Below are 21,139 nucleotides of genomic sequence, written 5' to 3' on the forward strand. Positions count from 1 at the left end.
AAAAGTGGACTCACTTTACTCAAGTCAAGGAACTGGTAAAAACAAACAAACTAACAAAAAACAGAAGGGAGATTAAAAAAAAAAAAAAAATGGGAGGCAGGGCAGGGTGACTCATACATGTAATCTCAGCACTTTGGTAGGCCGAGGTGGGTGGATCACTTGAGGTCAGGAGTTTGAGACCAGCCTGGCCAACATGGTGAAACCCTGTCTCTATTGAAAATATAAAAATTAGCCGGCATGGTGGTGTATGCCTATAATTTCAGCTATTCAGGAGGTTGAGGTAGAAGAATCACTTGAACCTGGGAGGTGAAGTTTGCAGGGAGCCAAGATCACACCACTGCACTCCAGCCTGAACAACAGAGCAAGGCCCCACTTAAAAAAAAAAAAAAAGAAGAAGAAGAAGAAGAAAAGAAAACCAATGCAAAGTGCATGGGTCACCCAAGGAAACCTTAAAGTTAACTCTGAGAAAAACCTAAAAAGAAAACATGAGCTGGCCTTATCTCTGGAAGTCAATATGGCTGGGATGGGTTACTATACAAAGAGCAGAAAGTCAAAATGGAAATTGGCAGGGGACCCCTCCATACCCAATCAGGTTAGTGGTTAATGTGACCAAGACAGTAGCACCCCACACTATAAGATTTGATGCCTGCCAGGTTTTATCTCATGGGAATTTAGAAAACCAGAGACAGCTCTTGCAGGTGGATAAATATATTTGTTCTGAACAAGATATAGCTTATGACAGGGCATCACCCTGCCCCAGCTGGAATGATGTATGATGGACTACCAAATTTCATGGTTGGACAATAAACATGAGGTGGGTAACACTGAGCTGGAGACCCTTGAAGAATAAACTACATCTGTCCAAGGGCTCCCCACCAAATAACTGCTGGAATATAGAATGAAATCCTACACTTATCACCATTGACAATCCAGCCATTCTAGACCAAGAACCAAACGTACTGTCTCGAGTATATGGTTAGGGGCAGACATCACAAGAAAAGACGCCATAGGGTGATTTGTTCTCAAACTGATCGAGAACTTGACCAACCCCATTTGCCTGGGACTACTCCAACCCCAGACCCTAACAAACACTTTAATCCACCAAATAATGACCCTAAAAGAGTAGAAATAATTGAAGTAAAGGATTCCTTAGAAACCTAAGAATTTGAGACTTGTAAGAAAATCTAAGCAAATCTTAGAAATTGAGACAGAGAACAGAGATGTGAATGCCTGGGTCAAATGGCTCAAATTTTTGGTATAGACACTCAACAAGAGCATCTACTACATGTGTGCTGTGGGAGGACCTCAGGCACAGGTGTTTCTGTTTCCCCTAGCCTGGGATATTGATCCTGAAGAAATGTGTTGCATGTTGGCTCCTGTGGGGAAAAGAAAGAAAGATCAGCCTGTTACTGTGTCTATATAGAAAGAAGTAGACATAAGAGACTCCATTTTGTTCTGTATTTGAGATGCTGTTAATCTGTGACCCTACCCCCAACCTTGTCCTTGCAAGAGACATGTGCTGTGGTGACTCAAGGTTTAATGGATTTTGGGCTGTGCAGGACGTGTCTTTGTTAAACAAGTGCCTGAAGGCAGCTTGCTGGTTAAAAATCCTGCCCGTCCCTGGGCAATGGAACACCTCGGTGTAAAACCCGATTGTATGCTCTGTTTACTGAGATAGGAGAAAACCACCTTATGACATAAGGTGAGACTTGCTGGTGGGACTTGCTGGCGGGACTTGCTGGCTGTAATGCTGCTAAGAGGTTTATGGAGATGTTTGCATATGCGTATCAAGGCACAGCATTTTCCTTTGAACTTATTCATGTCACAGAGATCTTTATCCATATGTCTTACTGCTAATTTTCTCCCTAAAATGATCCTATTGTCCTGCCACTCCCTTATCTTTAAGATGGTAAAGATAATTATCAATAAATACTGAGGGAACTCAGACACTGGTGTGGCTGATGTGGCGTGGGTCCTCTGTATGCTGAGCGCCGGTCCCCTGGGCCCACTTTTTCTTTATACTTTGTCTCTGTGTCTCATTTCTTTTCTCAAGTCTCTCGTTCCACCTAACGAGAAACGCCCACAGGTGTGGAGGGGTAGGCCACCCCTTCAGGCTCCATACCAGGACAAGAATGCATGGGGAAATGAGGTTCATAGGAGTCTGTCATTGATCTTTCTGACATTGTGGAGATCAGATTCCAGAGCAATCCTCTCCTTCTCTATAGGGAATATCAACCACTCCTCTTGCCTCTTTAGGCAGGGGCAGAGTTCATTAAGCCTGTAGGAGAACTCTTGACTTGTACCCACATCCTAAACATCACTGGTAAGTCAGGCAATGGCAATTACTCAGCTCTTACATACCCTGGGCTGATGTCTGATGGTATTATGGGAACAGGAACCTTGGTAACCTGTTACCATCTAATTGGACCAGGACTGGGGCTTTAGTTCAGTTGGCCATTCCCTTCACCCTGGCATTCCATAAAATACCTGAAAATACACAAGGCCATTGAAACTAGAGAGACTTGACAATTCTTTTTTTCTCATAAAAATATTATATTTTTCAGAAGAAATATTACATATAATACATTGAAAATCACTCATTGCTTTTTCTTCTTTTTTCCATGAATGTGTAGGTGTCTGAGTCTCTTGTATTTCTTCTTTTATACAAGATATGAGCTGTTTGAAAACTATTTCATTATCTTTATCATCATCATTCATTTCAGCCACTTCAAATTTTTGTCTCTCCAAAAATGTTGGTGTAAAAACTGGTATGGGGCCCTGGCTATCCACAGTCTTCTCAGAAGTGTCAAGAATGCCTAAAACCTTTCTCTTCTTTCATAAAACCTGACCTTTTGTAGATGTCTGATGATTAGTTTTTAAAATACTTTCTGTTTTCTGTAAAACCAAAGAAGGAAAATCATAATCAATTCCTTTTTAGTTCATTTCTTTCTGAGTAATCTTTCTTTCTTTTTAAATCATTCCTCCATCCGTAGCTTTTGTTAGTGTCCAATTCTGATTATACCATTTCACTGATGGATATGATGGCTGCTTAAATGGAACATTCCAGTCTTTAAAGATTTTTTTTTTTTTTTTTTTTTTTTTTGAGGCGGAGTCTCGCTCTGTCGCCCAGGCTGGAGTGCAGTGGCGCGATCTCGGCTCACTGCAAGCTCCGCCTCCCGGGTTCCCGCCATTCTCCTGCCTCAGCCTCCCGAGTAGCTGGGACTACAGGCGCCGCCACCACGCCTGGCAAATTTTTTTGTATTTTTAGTGGAGACGGGGTTTCATTGTGTTAGCCAGGATGGTCTCGATCTCCTGACCTCGTGATCCGCCCGTCTCGGCCTCCCAAAGTGCTGGGATTACAGGCTTGAGCCACCGCGCCTGGCCTAAAGATTTCTTTATGTACTTTTTCAGGTGGCATATAATGACACTCCACGAGTCTTTCACCAAACAGGTAGTTGTTCATTGTTTCAGCAACCATCTTGGCAACATCCTCAAACTCAAACTTCACAGATGCAGAGCCTTTGCTATTTCCAGTCCTTTTACTTCTGAACAGTCTGAACCATGTAACAGTGCCAAACTAGGAGAAATACGAAAAGATCTGGGTTTCATTAAGTGGGTGGCACACAAAGACGACTGCAGGAGTAAGTTGTTCTTGTTCTTTTTGCTGGGTTGTGCGCTTGCGAACCTGTACCACCTCCTTTTGAAACTCGACATCTTCCTGTGGGTTAAGTGACAGGATTGGCCCAGCTGGGACAGAAAATGCTGCCATGCCAAAAGTGGCCATCACTAAATCCATGAGGCACTCCTGGAAATGTCAGGTTCTCAGCTCCCTGACAAATTTTTCTTATCATAATATATATGTTGACTTAATAGGAGTCCCTAGAGGAGGTGCTTAATGAATTTAAGGCCTGAAATCAAACAGCTGCTGGGTTTCAGTCAACACTCTTCTCATGATCAACTATTAATAAAAATGTAGATTGGATTAATTCTATTTATTATTATCAACAGAGATTCATCAATTATACTTGGGACATCCTCAAAGGGGTGGCTAGCCAGTTACATGCCACCGGCTGAATGGCCTGGGAAAAGAGGCTTGAACTAGACATGATACTAGCAGATAAAGGGGGCATTATGTGTTATGCTGGGTGGGAAATGTATTTTCATTCCCAAGAATACTGCCCCAGATTGAACTATCGCAAAAGCATTACAAGGACTGAAAACTCTTGCCAACTGGAAGAAAATGCTGGAATTGATGATCGATTTACTGGTTGGCTAGAAGGTTGGTTTGGGAAATGGAAAGGTGTGGTAGCTTCAGTTCTTATATCTCTAATAATTGTAGCAGGGGCATTAACAGCAGTGGGATGCTACATTATCCCTTGTTTAAGGGGACTAGCACAAAGGTTAATTGGAACAGCTATTAACAAACAAATGCCCATGACCTATCAGCAAAATAACTTACTGTTGTTAGACACTTAACCAGACTATGAAAAAGAAAGTAAAGTAGTCCTAAAATGATTTGAGGACCAAAGTACCTAAAGATTAAAGTAAAAATAAGACCAAAAGATAAGAAAGAAGAAAGAAGGAAGGAAGAAGGAGAGAAAGAGAGACAGAGAAAGAGAAGAAAAGAAAAGGGAACTTGTAAGAAAACATTTTAATGGTCCATTTTCTTTTTTTTTTTTTTTTTTTTTTGAGACAGAGTCTCGCTCTGCCGCCCGGGCTGGAGTGAGATCCAGCTCACTGCAAGCTCCGCCTCCCGGGTTCACGCCATTCTCCTGCCTCAGCCTCCCGAGTAGCTGGGACTACAGGCGCCGCCACCTCACCCGGCTAGTTTTTTGTATTTTTTGGTAGAGACGGGGTTTCACCGTGTTAGCCAGGATGGTCTCGATCTCCTGACCTCGTGATCCGCCCGTCTCGGCCTCCCAAAGTGCTGGGATTACAGGCTTGAGCCACCGCGCCTGGCCTAATGGTCCATTTTCAAGGCATGATAGATCTAAGTACTCGCAGTCAGCCTGTGGATGTGACAAACTGCACTGCTTATGCATGAAGGAAGTCATAATAAGCAAACAGAAGGTAGAGGAAGGTTAGCCCATAAAAGGGAATAAAGTTTTGTTATTCGGAAATCAAAACTTAAGCAAGGAAGGGGACCAGGGTATGACCCTATAAGGAGATAGTGAAACTTAGGTGACATCTGGGAAGATTGTAACCCAATAGTACTCGACTAATGAGGAACTGGGGGAAGGACTTGTGTGCTAGGAAACAAATTGCCTGCTGTAACTGCCCTGGGTGTGCCTGCCTACCAGATACCTGATCTTGCAAGACTGCTATTAAAAGTTTCACTCCCACCTGGTGCAGTGGCTCATGCCTGTAATCCCAGCACTTTGGGAGGCCAAGGTGGGCAGATCACTTGAGGTCAGGAGTTCAAGACCAGCCTGGCCAATATGGTGAAACCTCATGTCTACTAAAAATACCCAAAAATTAGCCAGATATTGTGGCATGTGCCTGTAATCCCAACTACTCAGGAGGTTGAGGCAGGAGAATTGCTTAAACCCAGGAGGTGGAGGCTGCAGTGAGCCAAGGTCATACCACTGCACTCCAGCCTTGGCAACAGAGCAAGACTCCATCTTAAAAAATAAAAAGTCTCACTTCCACTGTTCATGTCTCTTCTTTGGGTTTGGATGGGTGAATGTGTTTCTCACAAGAGCAAATAGACAATGTTCAGAATGGGAGAAGATATCTGCAAACTCTGTCTGACAAAGACATGACATCCAGAAAACAGGGAACTTAAATCAACAAGCCAAAAACAATCCCATTAAAAAACAGGCAGAGGTCTTCTCCCTCCTCTCACTTGTCCTCCTCTCCCCGTTGCCACCACAGTGGTGGCTGCCAGGTATGGTGTCCATGGGCTGGTTGGTTTGTCTCTCACCATTTGTGTCTGTGCCATTGAATTGACTGCCCTGGCTGAGCTGGATCAAACCACCCTGGCTGAGTTTGGTGACCTGCTGCACCCCTGGCAGTCCGACAGTGGGGAACGGAGTGGCCAGCGCCAGTGAAGAAGATCTGGCCACAGCCTTCTTGGCACAGCAGGAGAGTGAAATTGCAGGCATCAAGAATGACAAGGCTGGGCCAGGCATGGTGGCTCACACCTGAAATTCCAGCACTTCGGGAGGCCGAGGCAGGTGGATCACCTGAGGCCAGGAGTTTGAGAACAGCCTGGCCAACATGGTGAAACCCCATCCCTACTAAAAATACAAAAGAAAAATTAGCTGGGTGAGGTGGTGGGTGCCTATAATCCCTGCTACTCAGGAGGCTGAGGCAGAAGAATTGCTTGAACCTGGGAGGTGGAGGCTGCCGTGAGCCAAGATCATGCAACGGCACTCCAGCCTGGGCAACAAGAGTAAAATTCTGTCTCAAAAAAAGAAAAAGAAAAAGAATGACGAGGCCAGCCAGATACAGTGGCTCATGCCTGTAATCCCAGCACTTTGTGAGGCCAAGGTGGGCAGATCACCTGAGGTCAGGAGTTCAAGACTAGCCTGGCCAAAATGGTGAAACCCCGTCTCTGCTAAAAATACACAAAAAAATTAGCTGGATGTAGTGGAGCACTCCTGTATTCCCAGCTACTTAGGAGGCTGAGAAAGGAGAATCACTTGAACACAGGTGGCAGAGATTGCAGTAAGCTGAGACCATGCCATTGCACTCCAGCCTGGGTAACAAGAGCAAAACTTTGTCTCAAAAAAAAAAAAAAAGAATGACGAGGACTTCACCATCCTGGACGGTGGTGCCCCCAGGCCCCAGCCACATGGCAAGCTGCCTGGGGGTCCAGATGCTCGATGGAGTAATGAATGGCAAATACTACCAGGAAAGTAATGATCCAACAGACAGTTGTGCAGTATTTCACAAGTGGATAGATTGCAGAGCCTGAAAGTATCCATAAACGGAGAGAAAAGCAAACGGAACACTTGGAAGCCCTTGATGCCAATTCTCAGGAGCATGAAGCAGAGTGGAAAGAAAAGGCAATAAAGAAGTTAGAGGTGTGATATGCAAGATAGGAGGAGCAGCTACAGAAAATGAAAACAAACAGGGCAGCAGAAGAAGCCTTTGTAAATGACATTGACCAGTTGTTCCCAGGCACTGAGTAGGAATGTGTGGCCTGTCTGTGTAACTTTAACCTCAAGTTCAGAAAGCAGGCCAAAGACATCTCACACAGGCACTCAGTCCTCATCTCCCTCAAGCAGGCCCTGCTGGTGCACTGAGGAGCCACCCTGTGGATACACTACATCTGCAAGATCTTAATCCAAATCAGCGAAGCTCTTCATAGTCATTGGATTAATTATGTTGAGTTCTTTTGGACCAAATCTTTTTGTCTTTAGAGCTGATCATTTTTCATGATTGCATGTTTTCTTCAACTGTGTTCTACCCGGCATTCCGAGAGTAGCGGGAGTACGAAGAAGAAGGGAGGGAAGTATCTCAACAGTAGCCTCAACCTGTGCTTTTGTGCATTATTTTGAGAATAAATTTCTGTTTCAAACTATTTAAAAAAAAACAAAACAGGCAAAGGATGTGACACTTCCCAAAAGAAATCATACAAGTGACCAACAAACCTATTAAAAATACTCAGCATCGGCCGGGCGCGGTGGCTCAAGCCTGTAATCCCAGCACTTTGGGAGGCCGAGACAGGTGGATCACGAGGTCAGGAGATCGAGACCATCCTGGCGAACACCGTGAAACCCCGTCTCTACTAAACAATACAAAAAACTAGCCGGGCGAGGTGGCGGGTGCCTGTAGTCCCAGCTACTCGGGAGGCTGAGGCAGGAGAATGGCGTAAACCTGGGAGGCGGAGCTTGCAGCGAGCTGAGATCCGGCCACTGCACTCCAGCCCGGGCTACAGAGCGAGACTCTGCCTCAAAAAAAAAAAAAAAAAAAAAAAAAAAAATACTCAGCATCATTAATTTTCAGATAAATGCAAATCAAAACCACAATAGATACTATCACATGAGTCAGAATGGTCATTATTAAAAGGTCAATAACCAACAGATGCTGGTGGCATTGTGGAGAAAGGGAATGCTTATGCACTGCTGGTGGGAATGTAAATTCATCCACTCTGGAAAGCAGTCTGGAGATTTCTCAAAAAACTTAAAACAGAGCTACCATGTGACTCAGCAATCCTGTTACTGTATATATACTCACACCATCCTGGCTAACACGGTGAAGCTCCGTCTCCACTAAACATACAAAAAAATTAGCTGGGCATGGTGACGGGTGCCTGTAGTCCCAGCTACGCAGGAGGCTGAGGCAGGAGAATGGCGTGAACCTGGGAGGCGGAGCTTGCAGTGAGCTGAGATTGCGCCACTGCACTCCAGCCTGGATGACAGAGTGAGACTCCACCTCAAAAAAAAAAAAAAAAAAAAAATATATATATATATATATATATAATTTTACCAAAAAGACACATGCGCTGGTATATTCATCCCTGTGCTATTCACAGTAGTAAAGACAAAGAATCAACTCAGGTGCTCATCAATGGTAGTCAACGACAGATTAAATAAAGAAAGTGTAGTACATTGCTTTGCTGGCGCATGTGCTTGTGGGCAGAACTTGCCTCCACTTCCCTGTCAGTTCCTATGTGGGCATGCACCCTGACATGCCACAGCTGCCAGCATGAGTACACTGCACACCTTCAACACCCTGCTGTGCCGCTGTTACCATTGGAAAACAGCATTCACAGGCACAGAAACCACCAGACTTGCACCCACCAGCACCATTCCCCCATGCCAACACTGCCACTGGCAGAAAACTACCGAGGGAGACCAGCAGACCTGTCCCCAACTCAGTGGCAGATGCTGCCCATGTTAATGTGCATACAGAGGATGTACACAAGCCCATGCCAACCAGTGCTCTGCCAACACTACTGCCAGTGCAAATGTGTGCGTGGGCACCAGTGGGGTCCCCTACCCCCCATGCCATACAGCCACCACCAAAGCTGTGACTGCCTGTACAGTGACTGGCATATCTGCACCCACCAGCACCCTACTACAGCTGATGAGCATGCAGCCTACTGCACTGCTGCTGTTGCTGGCATATGCAAGTGAGGATGAATCCCACTGCTACCATGCTACAAAGTGCTGTAGCTGGTACCATCCATCACAGTGTTGTGACCAGTGGTCCAGGAACAAATTGGTCCCTCCAATATAGCAGGCTTCTAACATTCGGGAGCTACAAAAGAAAGCAAGGGGTTGATACCAGCTGCTCAGAGTTAGAGCACCACAGTCCAGTCCAGAAGTCCTGAGCTGAGCCTTGGACCCCTAAAATCTTCCAGAAACAAAGCCAGTTGCCTGAACCCACCTTATATCACAATCAAATCCCCAAGGACATAAAAAGAATAAAAGAAAAAAAAACCTACCCAAAAGTTAGCAACTTCAAAGTTTGAAGGAACATCAGGCAACAAAGATGAGAAAGAACCAGTGCAAGAACTATGGCAACTCAAAAAACCAGAGTGTCTTCTTACTTCCGAATGACCACACTAGTTTCACAGCAATGGTTCCTAACCAGACTAAGATGGCTGAAGTGACAGACAGAATTCAAAATATGGATAAAAATGAAGATTATTAATATACATGAGAAAGTAAAAATCCAATCCAAGAAATCTAAGGATTACAGAGCAATATAGGAGAAAATAGATGAAATGGCCATTGAAAAAAAGAACTAAAATTATCTGAGAGAGCTGAAAAATACTCCACAAATATTTCATGATGTAATCATAAGTATCAACAGCAGAATTGACAAAGTTAAAAAAATAATTTCAGAGCTTGAAGACTGGCTCTCTGAAATAAGTCAGAGAAAATAAAGAAAAACAATAAAGAAGAATGAACAAAACCCTCTGAGAAATACAGGCTTATGTAAAGAGACCCAGTGTATGACTCATTGGTGTGCCTGAGAGACAGAAAGAGAAACTAAGCAACTTGAAAAACATATTTCAGGATATTGTCCATGAAAATTTTTGCCAACTCACTAGAAAGGCCAACATTCAAATTCAGGAAGTGCAGGGACAGGGAAGCCATGCAAAATACTACACAAGAAAATCATTCCCAAGACACATAGTCATCAGATTTTCCAAGGACAAAATGAAAGAAAAACGTTAAAGGCAGCTAGAGAGAAGGGACATTTCACCTACAAAGAGAACCCCATCAGGCAAATAGCAGACATTTCAACAGAAATCCTACAAGCTAGAAGAGATTAGAGCCTATATTCAGCATTTTTAAAGAAAAAAAATTTAACCAAGAATTTCATATTCAGCCAAAGTTTTACAAACAAAGGAGCAATAGGATCCTTTTCAGACAAGCAAATGCTAACAGAAACTGTTACCACCAGACCTGCCTTACAACGGTTTCCCAAGAAAGTGCTAAATATGGAAAGGAAAGACTGTTACCAGCCAGTACCCCCCAAAAAACTCCAAAATTTAAGCACGTATACCAGTGACACTATAAAGCAGGCACACAAACAAGCCTGCATCATTACCAGCTAACAACATGATGACAGGATCAAATCCACACATATGAGAGCTAACCTTGAATGTAAACAGGCTAAATGCCCCAATTTAAAGGCACAGAGTGGCAAGTTAGATAAAGAGGCAAAACCCAATTGTATGCTCTCTTCAAGAGACCCATGTCACATGCAATGACACCTATAGGCCCAGAGTAAAGGGATAGAGAAAAATCTATTAAGCAAATGGAAAATGGAAAATAGGAGTTGCTATTCTAATTTCACACAAAACAGACTTTAAACTAACAATGATCTGAAAAGACACAGAAGAGAATTAAATAATGGTAAAGGTCTCAATTCAACAAGAAGACCTATTAAATACATACACACCCAACACAGGACCACCCAGATTAATAAAGCAAGTTCTTAGAGACCTATGAAAAGATTTAGATAACCACACAATGATAGTGGTAGAATGTAACACCCCACTAACAGTATTAGACAGATCATTGAGGCAGAAGAACAACAAAGACATTTTGGACCTTAACTCAACACTTGACAAAATGGCCCTGATAGATGTCTACAGAATTCCCCACCCAAAAACAACAGAATATACGTTCTTCTTGTCTGTGCATGTGACACATTCTAAAATTGACCACACAATTGGACACAAAACACCCTCAGCAAATACCAAAAAAAACTAAAAATCATACCAACCACACTCTCAAACCACAGTGCAACAAAAATAGAATCAATGCTAACAAAATTACTCAAAACCATACAATTCAATGGAAATTAAACAACTAGCTCCAGAACAATTTCTGGGTAAACAATAAAATTAAGGCAAAAATCAAGAAATCTTTGAAACTAATCAGAGGGCCGAGCACAGTGGCTCATGCCTGTAATCCCAGCACTTTGGGAGGCAGAGGAGGGCAGATCATGAGGTCAAGAGATTGAGACCATCCTGGCCAACATGGTGAAACCCCATCTCTACTAAAAATACAAAAATTAACCAGGCATGGTGGTGCACACCTGTAGTTCCAGCTACTCAGGAGGCTGAGGCAGGAGAATTGCTTGAACCTGGGAGTCAGAGGTTGCAGTGAGCCGAGATGGAGCCACTGCACTCCAGCCCAGGCAACAGAGCGAAACTCCATCTCAAAAAAAAAAAAAAAAAAAAAACCAGAAAGATCTGACCTCACCCTACTGTATGTAGAATTTATCAGTTTAACTCTTAGAGATCAACTTAACCAGTTCCTCTCATTTGCCCACCCATCTCTGTCTTCAGATTTACAGACTAATGCTCACTCAGCCATTTTTACCTTGCTTCTCCCTATGTTCGTTAATTGTTGATTATTCTCAACAAACCACAAAAACACTGACACATTATAATTTGGTGCCTAAGCCAGAATAGTGGGGACTGCCCTCCATCTTCTTTGTTTGTTTTTTTGTTTTTGTAGCTTGTGGGCTTTTTAAAATTTGTATTGTTATTTGAAGTTCTAGGGTACATGTGCAGGACGTATCCCTACTGAATTTGGTCCACCAGGAGCTATGTGTTAGGAGATGATCAAATCTGTCACGTTACCATTGCTGCCTATACATTTGCAATAATTTTTTTGGTTTTACCTATTATAATCAATGGTTTCAGTAATTTATTAATTCCATTAATAATTGGGGCCCCAGAAAAAGTATTCGCAGGAATACATAATAGGTTTCTGATTTCTGCCCCTATCATTCCTCCTCCTGCAATAGTCTAAGCTGCTGGTAAACAGGGTGACCAGTCTACCCACCTGTCTGGGGCTTTGCCACAGTCTGAGCTGTCAAAGTGTCTCTCAAAATCTCAGGTTTATATGTATTTTGGAGTCTAGTAGTTAAGGTCAATTACTCACATATGTGGTCTGATGAGGTGTGACATAACACTCTTGCAGGGAAGGGAAATTACAATACATTTTCTTATCACATCAAAATATATTCCATATATTCCATAGTCACTCACGTAGCAAACTATAGACGTGAAATCATTTTAAAGCTTTAAAACAGCACTTTTAGCTGGAAATTTAGCCTAGGCAGGAGCCTCTATAGATCAAACCATTTTCTCATTACATTTAGCAAGTATTTCATCAATGTTAGATGCTACTAATGTTATTATAACAATTATTAATATTCAACCACAAACTATATCCAACATCAAAAATTTATATTTATTTGACCTGTATTAATTACAGCTGTGCTCTTACTACTTTCTCTTCTAGTTTTAGCCCTGGTATTACTATACCTGTGCTATTCACAAACATACCTTAATACTACTATGTTTGATCCCACAAAAAGAGGAGACTCAATTTTATATCAAAGTTTTTTCTGATTTTTTCTCTTACAGAAGTCTATATTCTTATTTTACTCAGATTTAGAAGAGTTTCACATGTTGTAACATATTCAGGAAAAAAGAATTATTCAGTTACATAGGAATAGTCCAAAACACAATATCTATTGGTTCCCTAAGATTCACTGTATAAGCCTGATATGGCTTATACAAGATTGAAAAGTCAAGCCATAGGCTGGGAGAAAATAATTGCACATCATATATTTAATAATAAGTTTGTATCTAGAATACATAAAGAACTCTCATAACTCAATTTTAAAGAGTAAACAATAGGCAGAAAAGTTTGAACAGACACTTCCCCAGGGAAGATATTCAGATGGAAAATAAGCACCTGAAATTAACACCATTAGTCATTAGAGAAATGCAAGTTAAAACCACAACCAAATACCAATACACAAAGATTAGAATAGCTAAAATAAAAAGACTTTACAATACCACACGTTGGCAAGAAGGAGGAGTAACTAAAATTTCTTATTGTTTAAATGCAAAATAGTACCAACGTTTGGAAAACAATTTGGTGGTTTCTTATAAAGGTAAACATAAATGTACCACATAACTTAGAGACCCTACTCCTACATATTACCATAATGAAATGTTTACACAAAAACCTGTACATGATTGTTTATAGTGACCTTATATGTAACTACCCAAACCAGAAGAACCCAAATGTCTCTCAACTAGTTAATGGATTAACAAGTTGCAGAACATCCAAACAATGAAACACTGTTCAGCAATAAAAAGGAAGAACTACCTATACATGCTACAACAGGGATGAATCGCAAATGCATTGTGCTAAGTGAATGAAGCAAGACACAAAAGTTTCCATACTGCATGAATTCACTGAATGACATTCTGGAAAAGACAAAACTATAGGAATAGAAAGCATAGGGTTTGGCAAAGGAGAAGTTAATCACAAAGGGACAGAGGGAAATTTTTTGTTGTAATTTAACTTTTCTGTATATTAATTATGGTGGTGATTACATGACTATATCCCTTTGTCAACATTTGCAGAACTAATACACTAAAAGGGTATATTTTACTGTAGTATACTTTAATATAAAGTACATAAAGAGATAAAGCAATAAACTTTTCAGAAGAAAACATAGAACATCTTCATGACATTGGAGTAAGTAGTTTTCTTAACTAGTATACATATACCACAGGAAATAAACACAAGTTCCAACAATATTAACATTAAGAATTTCTTTTACTCATTTATGTATTTTGAGATGGAGTCCAGGCTGGAGTGCAAAGGCACAATCTTGGCTCACTGCAACCTCCGCTCCTCACTCCCGGGGTTCAAGTGATTCTCCTGCCTCAGCCTCCCGAATAGCTGGGATTACAGGCATCTGCCCCTACGCCCAGCTAACTTTAGTATTTTTAGTAGAGACAGGGTTTCACCACGTTGGCAAGGCTGGTTTTAAACTCCTGACCTCAGGTGATCCACCCACCTTGGCCTCCCAAAGTGCTGGAATTACAGGAATGAGCCACCGTGCCCAGTCTACATTAAGAATTTCTGTTCATTAAAAAGCACTACTAAAAAAGTTTTAAAGGTATCTCTCGTAAAGGGAGAAGTTTTGCAGTTCAGATGTCTATGAAGGGCTTATATCCAGAATATATAAACGATTCCTACAGGTAATTAAAAAAGATAAAACAACTTAGAAAGAAATGAGCAAGATACTTGAACAGATGCGTCACAAAAAGTGATTTTCCAATAACCAAAGAGCATTTGAAAATTGCTCAATTTAATTAATCACCAAAGAAAACTCAAATGTGATACAACTACATCCCACCATAATGGCTAAAATGAAAAATACCTGAAAATTCCAAGTGTTGGTAAGGATGTGGAGCAAATACATCTCTCAGGCTTGAGGGAGTATAACTAATACTGAGAGGTGAAGCCAGCTGGACATCCTGGGTGGAGTAGGGACTTGGAGAAATTTTCTGTCTTACAAGAGGATTGTAAAATGTGCCAATCAGCAGTCTGTAGCGAGCTAGCGGTTTGTAAAATGGACCAATCAGCAGGACATGGGTGGGGACAAATAAAGGAATAAAAGCTGGCCACCCCAGCCAGCAGTGGCAACCCGCTCAGGTCCCCTTCGACGCTGTGGAAACTTTGTTCTTTCGCTCTTCACAATAAATCTTGCTGCTGCTCACTCTTTGGGTCCATGCCACCTTTAAGAGCTGTAACACTCACCATGAAGGTCGGAGGCTTCATTCTTGAAGTCAGCGAGACCACGAACCCACCAGAAGGAACCAGCTCCAGACACAATACATCAAAAGACCTGTACAAAATAACCACAACAGCTTTATTCATAATAGCGCCAAACTAGAAAACACCAGCAGTAAGGTGAATACATAAACTGTAGTCTATTCACACAATGGAGTGCTATACAGTAACAAGAATGAAGAAACCACAACCATAGCCAATGATATTGTACATGGATCTCACGAACAATATATAAAATAAAAAATCAACAGAGGATTATACCCTTTATGATTCTATTTATATGGAGTTCCAAAGGACACTGGAAACTATATTGTTAGATGTTTACCTATTGGTTATGTGATGGAGGATGGTAACTGAAAGAATGTACAAATGGGATTGGGGATGTCAGTAATGTTTTTTTCTTGACCTGGATGACAATTACATGAGTGTGTTCAATCTATGAAAGGTGTAGAAGAAAACAATATAATTGTATGGTTTTTTATATGCATTCAAACTTCAAAAATAACTTTAAAGAGTACTAAAAATTCTACTGAAGAAACCAGAAAAATAGTTTTAAGTAACCTAGAATGTGAGAAATATTTTAGTATCTGAATGGATCCTACCCCCGCCTTCAATTTTACTTTCAAGGCATTTCCCTTTCTGAAGTTGAGCAGCAGCTAAAATCCTTACATGGCCTTGGTAGACAATGTAAGGCTTCAGGCTCTGTGGAATCCTTACAGAGATAGTTGATGCAAGATTGCCATTTCTCTGTGTTAATGAGAGTTTATTTGGATGAAGCATAGTGAATTGTAAAGTAACTGTGACCCCAGGGCTAGAGAGAGAACCCTGCTCCCTGGGAGCATGGCTTGTTCCTTGGGCTTCAACCCATCTGAAGAGGAGTGTTGCAGATTGGATTTTTCAGAAGCAGATGCTAAAACAAAGTGGCGGTGGCAAAACATGTATTAGGAATTAATAACTTTGAAAGGAAGCAGAGCTGGGGAATGATGAGAGAACAAAAGGTGATACAAGAAGAATTTGAACTGTGATCCAGGCACAACAGAGACCAAGCTGAGTACCTGGACCAAACTGAGGGTCGGGCTGCTATTTCTCATGGCCCAATAACAAGATGCTGACTTACTGGGGAGGAAGAGAGTTTTTATCTCTGTAACCGGTTACAGGGAAAAGGCCCGGAAATTATCACCAGACCAACTCAAAATTACAAAGTTTTCCAGAGCTCATATACCTTCTAAGCTGTATGTCTATGTGTAAGTGTGCATTCATCTAAAGACATAAGTGATTCACTTCTTTTTTTTTTTTTTTTTTTTTTTGAGATGGAGTCTCGCTCTGTCGCCCAGGCTGGAGTGCAGTGGCGCGATCTCGGCTCACTGCAAACTCCGCCTCCCGGGTTCATGCCATTCTCCTGCCTCAGCCTCCTGCGTAGCTGGGACTACAGGCGCCTGCCACCGTGCCCGGCTAATTTTTTGTATTTTTAGTAGAGACGGGGTTTCACCGTGGTCTCGATCTCCTGACTTTGTGATCCGCCTGCCTCGGCCTCCCAAAGTGCTGGGATTACAGGCGTGAGCCACGGCGCCCGGCCAGTGATTCACTTCTTTTAATCTGTAACTAAGGTCTGAGTCCTGACGACCTTCCTCTGGAGCCTTAGTAAATTTGCTTAGTCGAAATGAGTCTAGGTGCTGGGGTACTTACCCTTATCTTGTCTCCTGCTAAATCACAGAGGTTTGGGGAGTTCCTTCAGACTTCCAATAAACGTGTTTAATCATGCTTTAAAGTTCAGGAAAGGCCTAGGCAAAACTCTTGCTGGGCTTTTGTTACATTCCAACCTTTGTATAAGAGCACTGGCTTTTAATCGTTAACCACTGTGAAACAGTTGTTATGGAGGCCTGTATTAGTGAGACCTGGCCTGCCACAAAGCCATCTTGGTAGGGAGGGCTGGAGGTGCTGACTCAGTATTTCAATAATAAATTGTTCTTTTTTTTTTTTTTCTTTTGAGATGGAGTTTCACTCTTGTCATCCAGGTCGGAGTGCAATGGCGTGATCTCGGCTCACTGCAACCTCCGCCTCCCAGGTTCAAGCAATTCTCTTCCCTCAGCCTCCTAAGTGGCTGGGAGTACAGGCGCACACCACCAGACCTGGCTAATCTTTTTGTATTTTTAGCAGAGACAGGGTTTTGCCATGTTGGCCAGGCTGGTGTCGAACTCCTGACCTCAGGTGATCCATCCACCTCAGCCTCCCAGAGTGCTGGGATTACAGGCGTGCCAGCCATAGATTGTTCTGATCATGTATTTCTAGTTCATAGAAAGGAAAAAAAAATCACAGGAACCACAGAGGTCACAAGTATGATGGGGGAAAAAAGCTACTCTTCACACCATCAAAAGTATAATTCAAGGCAATAACTCTTTCATTTTCTGCACTCAGAGCTGTGTTTGCTACTTAAAATATCTGTGAACCAAGGAAAATTTCAAATGAGCAGCAGGGTATAAAGCAAATGAGAAATTTAAGCTGTTCTCCCAGTAGAAGGCAGTTATTACTAAATATATGTACCACAGCATTATCATCATCACACACATGAAACAAATTATCACTGTAAGCAACCACAATTTCAGTTATCTTATTTTCCTTAGGAAGTCTACCATCACTCACCGGATTTTTACCTAAATGAATTATTATTAATGTCAAAGAACAATAGTTTATTACACCAACATTTGTAGCTATCATAGCATTACTTAGTTTATATTTTTATGTATGACTGATTTACTCCACATCACTTAAAATATTGCCAACCACCAACAACATAAAAACAAAATGCCAGGTCAAGAATACAAATAAAATAGCCTTTCTGCCGGGCGCGGTGGCTCAAGCCTGTAATCCCAGGACTTTGGGAGGCCGAGACGGGCGGATCATGAGGTCAGGAGATCGAGACCATCCTGGCTAACACGGTGAAACCCCGTCTCTACTAAAAAATACAAAAAACTAGCCGGGCGAAGTGGCGGGTGCCTGTAGTCCCAGCAACTTGGGAGGCTGAGGCAGGAGAATGGCGTGAACCCGAGAGGAGGAGCTTGCAGTGAGCTGAGATCCGGCCACTGCACTCCAGCCTGGGTGACAGAGCGAGACTCCGTCTCAAAAAAAAAAAAAAAAAAAAAAAATAGCCTTTCTATCTCCACTTAGGATATTATCAACCTTTCCTTTCCCCCTTGCACGAATATTTTTAGCATTGGATTAGGAATTTAGGTTAGCCAGAACGAGAACCCTCGAAGTCTTAAGCAAGTATATCATACTTAATTCCTGAAAAATAAGGATTGTAAAACTTTATCTCACATTAAATAAATGAAAATTAAACACTTTTATTAAAGTAAAACCTCATTAGACTCGTAGGCTCCAACCCCCATGGTACCATTTTGCATTTAAACAATAAGAAATTTTTAGGTACTCCTCCTTGCCAGTATGTGGTATTGTAAAGTCTTTTTATTTTAGCTATTCTAATCATTGGGTATTGGTATTTGGTTGTGGTTTTAATTTGCATTTCTCTAATGACTAGTGATGTTAATTTCAGGTGCTTATTTTCTTTTTTTTTTTTTTTTTTTTAGTTTTTAAACAGGTGCTTATTTTCTGAGTATCTTCCTTGGGGAAGTGTCTCTTAAAATCTTTTTGCCTATTATTTACTCTTTTTGAGTTATGAGAGTTCTTTATGTATTCTAGATACAAACATTATCAAATATATGATGTGCAATTATTTTCTTCCAGACTATGGCTTGCTTTTCAATCTTTTAAGGGTCTTCTGAAGAAGTAAAGTTTTTAATTTTCATAATATCTACCTTATCAGTTTATCCTTTGGTGTTGGTCTTATGTCCAAGAACTCCCTGCTTACCCAAAGTGACAAAGATTTTTCTTTTAAATTTCTTCTTCCTAGTGTTGGTGATGAGAAATTGGAAGTCAGTATAATTGCATTTCCTTTGAGAATTGTGTGTTTTTCCACTCTGAAATTTAGATGAGGATTTATGTTTTAGCTAAATCCTGAAAATGTCTCATCTGTTGTAGTTAATAATTTTTATTGATTGTCCTCTACTCCATTTAATATTTCTATAACTTGGATGCATATTGAAATTTCTGTATGTGTATCCTCCATTTCTGTTTTATACTCTTTGTCATTATTCCCATTTTCCTGTATTTTAGGAGAATTACTTAGGTCTCTCAGGTCAACAATTTTTCTGGCATTATCCATTCTGTTCTTCACTTATTATCTTAAAGGTTTTCTTTCTATTTTCATAGGGCAAATTTTTATTTTTATAATCTATGGCTTTTAAAATTAATAAAATAGGCCGGGCGCGGTGGCTCAAGCCTGTAATCCCAGCACTTTGGAAGGCCGAGACGGGGGGATCACGAGGTCAGGAGATCGAGACCATCCTGGCTAACACGGTGAAACCCCGTCTCTACTAAAAAAATACAAAAAACTAGCCGGGCGAGGTGGCGGGCGCCTGTAGTCCCAGTTACTCGGGAGGCTGAGGCAGGAGAATGGTGTAAACCCGGGAGGTGGAGTTTGCAGTGAGCTGAGATCCGGCCACTGCGCTCCAGCCTGGGCGACAGAGCGAGACTCCGTCTCAAAAAAAAAAAAAAAAAAAAAAAAATTAATAAAATATCGTTTAATGTCTCCTTGAATATGTTACTTATAGTTTTCTATATCTTCTCTGTTTTATAAAACATGTTTCCTTGAGTGTAAAGTATTTCATTTGTTGTACTTACTGTCTTGTTTTCATGGTCTTGCAAACCAAAAATGAAGATTTCTTCCTTCCCAGGGTAATCAAGGAAGAAGCCTCTCACTCGTGAGCTCCCAAAGCTGAAATTCTATTTAAGCCATTCACTGCGTTTTCTACATGAGAAAACAAATTATTTTCATGTGCCATATCACTACCAAAAATAAATATTAAATACAGTTCTATTATGTACGTGGTGTGTTAGTGCTCTTCAACATGTAATAATCTACTACTACTGTACTTAATCATATGAATGCACATATGTAATTGTACGTGGAAGAATATACTCCCTGCATGTCAAGTGCCAGTGCCTGCGCGGGCAATTTCCAAAGCACCTCTTCAGGTAGTCTGTTTCCATCCTGGGGACCAAGTTCAACTTTCAGGGTTTTTTTATTTGGTTTGGTTTTTGGGTTTGTTTTGTTGCTGCTGTTTGTTTTGAGACAAGGTCTCACCATCCTGGCTGGAGTGCAGTGGCGCGATTTTGTGTTGTTGCTGTTGTTGTTGTTTTGTTATTGTTTTTAGATGGAGTCTCGCTCTGTCGCCCGGGCTGGAGTGCAGTGGCGCGATCTCTGCTCACTGCAACCTCCGCCTCCCGGGTTCAGGCGATTCTCCTGCCTCAGCCTCTCGAGTAGCTAGGACTACAGGCATGAGCCACCGCGCCCGGCCCCCCAAGTTCCAGTCTTGATTCTACCTCTTGTTAGCTGTGAGATCTTCAGCAAGTCACGCCGTCGGTCCGAACCTGGATTTCCTCATCCATCAGTACCGCCTTCTCTTTGCTGCGCGCGCCCTCGTTGCCTGGCAACCGGAGGCGACGCCCGGAATGAGATAGAGAGTAGGCCGGTGCATTGGGTGAGGGCGCAGGACAGAGGCGGTTTTGACCGTTGGGCCTTGTCAGTTGCTTAGGACTCGACCGCGTCTCCAGTCAGTGGCCTGAGGCGACTCCCGGATTGAGCGTACGCGCGTGCGTAGGCTGCGCGCCCACCACAGAGGCGGTTCCGACCGTTGGGCCCTGTGAGTTGATTGGGACGCACCAGGGTCTCCAATCAGTGCCGAGTTCCTCCTCCCCCTCCCCCTCCTCCTCCTGGGTGGAGAGCGCTGCCGCACCTGCGGAACAGGGGGCGCCCCTTCCACAAACCTGAGGGCTCCGGGTGCAGCGTTGTCAGATGCAATACGGTACCGCATGCACAGTCAACTTTGAATTTCAGATAAACGAGTTACTTTTGAGTGAAAATATAGTACCATGCAAAGATATTCGTTGGTTATCTGAAATTCAGAGTTACCTGGGAGTGCTGTGTTTATTTGCTGAGT

The 21,139-nt window shown here is 42.0% G+C and overlaps 1 protein-coding gene and 2 pseudogenes across 7 annotated transcripts in view; 1 reads left to right on the plus strand and 2 right to left on the minus strand.

Annotated features, from left to right (window-relative positions):
* The window catches only part of CD163 (CD163 molecule), a 168,400-nt gene extending 147,620 nt beyond the window's left edge, over positions 1–20,780 (minus strand). For 4 of the 7 annotated variants that reach the window (XM_074005846.1, XM_065523675.2, XM_074005845.1 and 1 more), the window contains exons 1-2: positions 20,523–20,780; positions 15,051–15,138 (exon numbers count right to left, since the gene is read on the minus strand). The gene's annotated coding sequence lies outside the window, so the exon portion shown is untranslated. Of the gene's footprint in view, positions 1–15,050; positions 15,139–19,820; positions 19,948–20,522 lie in introns of all 7 variants that reach the window. The other 3 variants (XM_074005847.1, XM_065523674.2, XM_045364662.3) reach the window with 1 other exon arrangement.
* LOC102135790 (MKI67 FHA domain-interacting nucleolar phosphoprotein pseudogene) lies at positions 2,464–3,769 on the minus strand (annotated as a pseudogene).
* LOC102136194 (clathrin light chain A pseudogene) lies at positions 6,775–7,250 on the plus strand (annotated as a pseudogene).
* Positions 20,781–21,139: the final 359 nt, after the last annotated feature.

The sequence above is a fragment of the Macaca fascicularis genome, chromosome 11, assembly GCF_037993035.2.
Source record: "Macaca fascicularis isolate 582-1 chromosome 11, T2T-MFA8v1.1".
NCBI classification, from domain to species: Eukaryota; Metazoa; Chordata; class Mammalia; order Primates; family Cercopithecidae; genus Macaca; species Macaca fascicularis.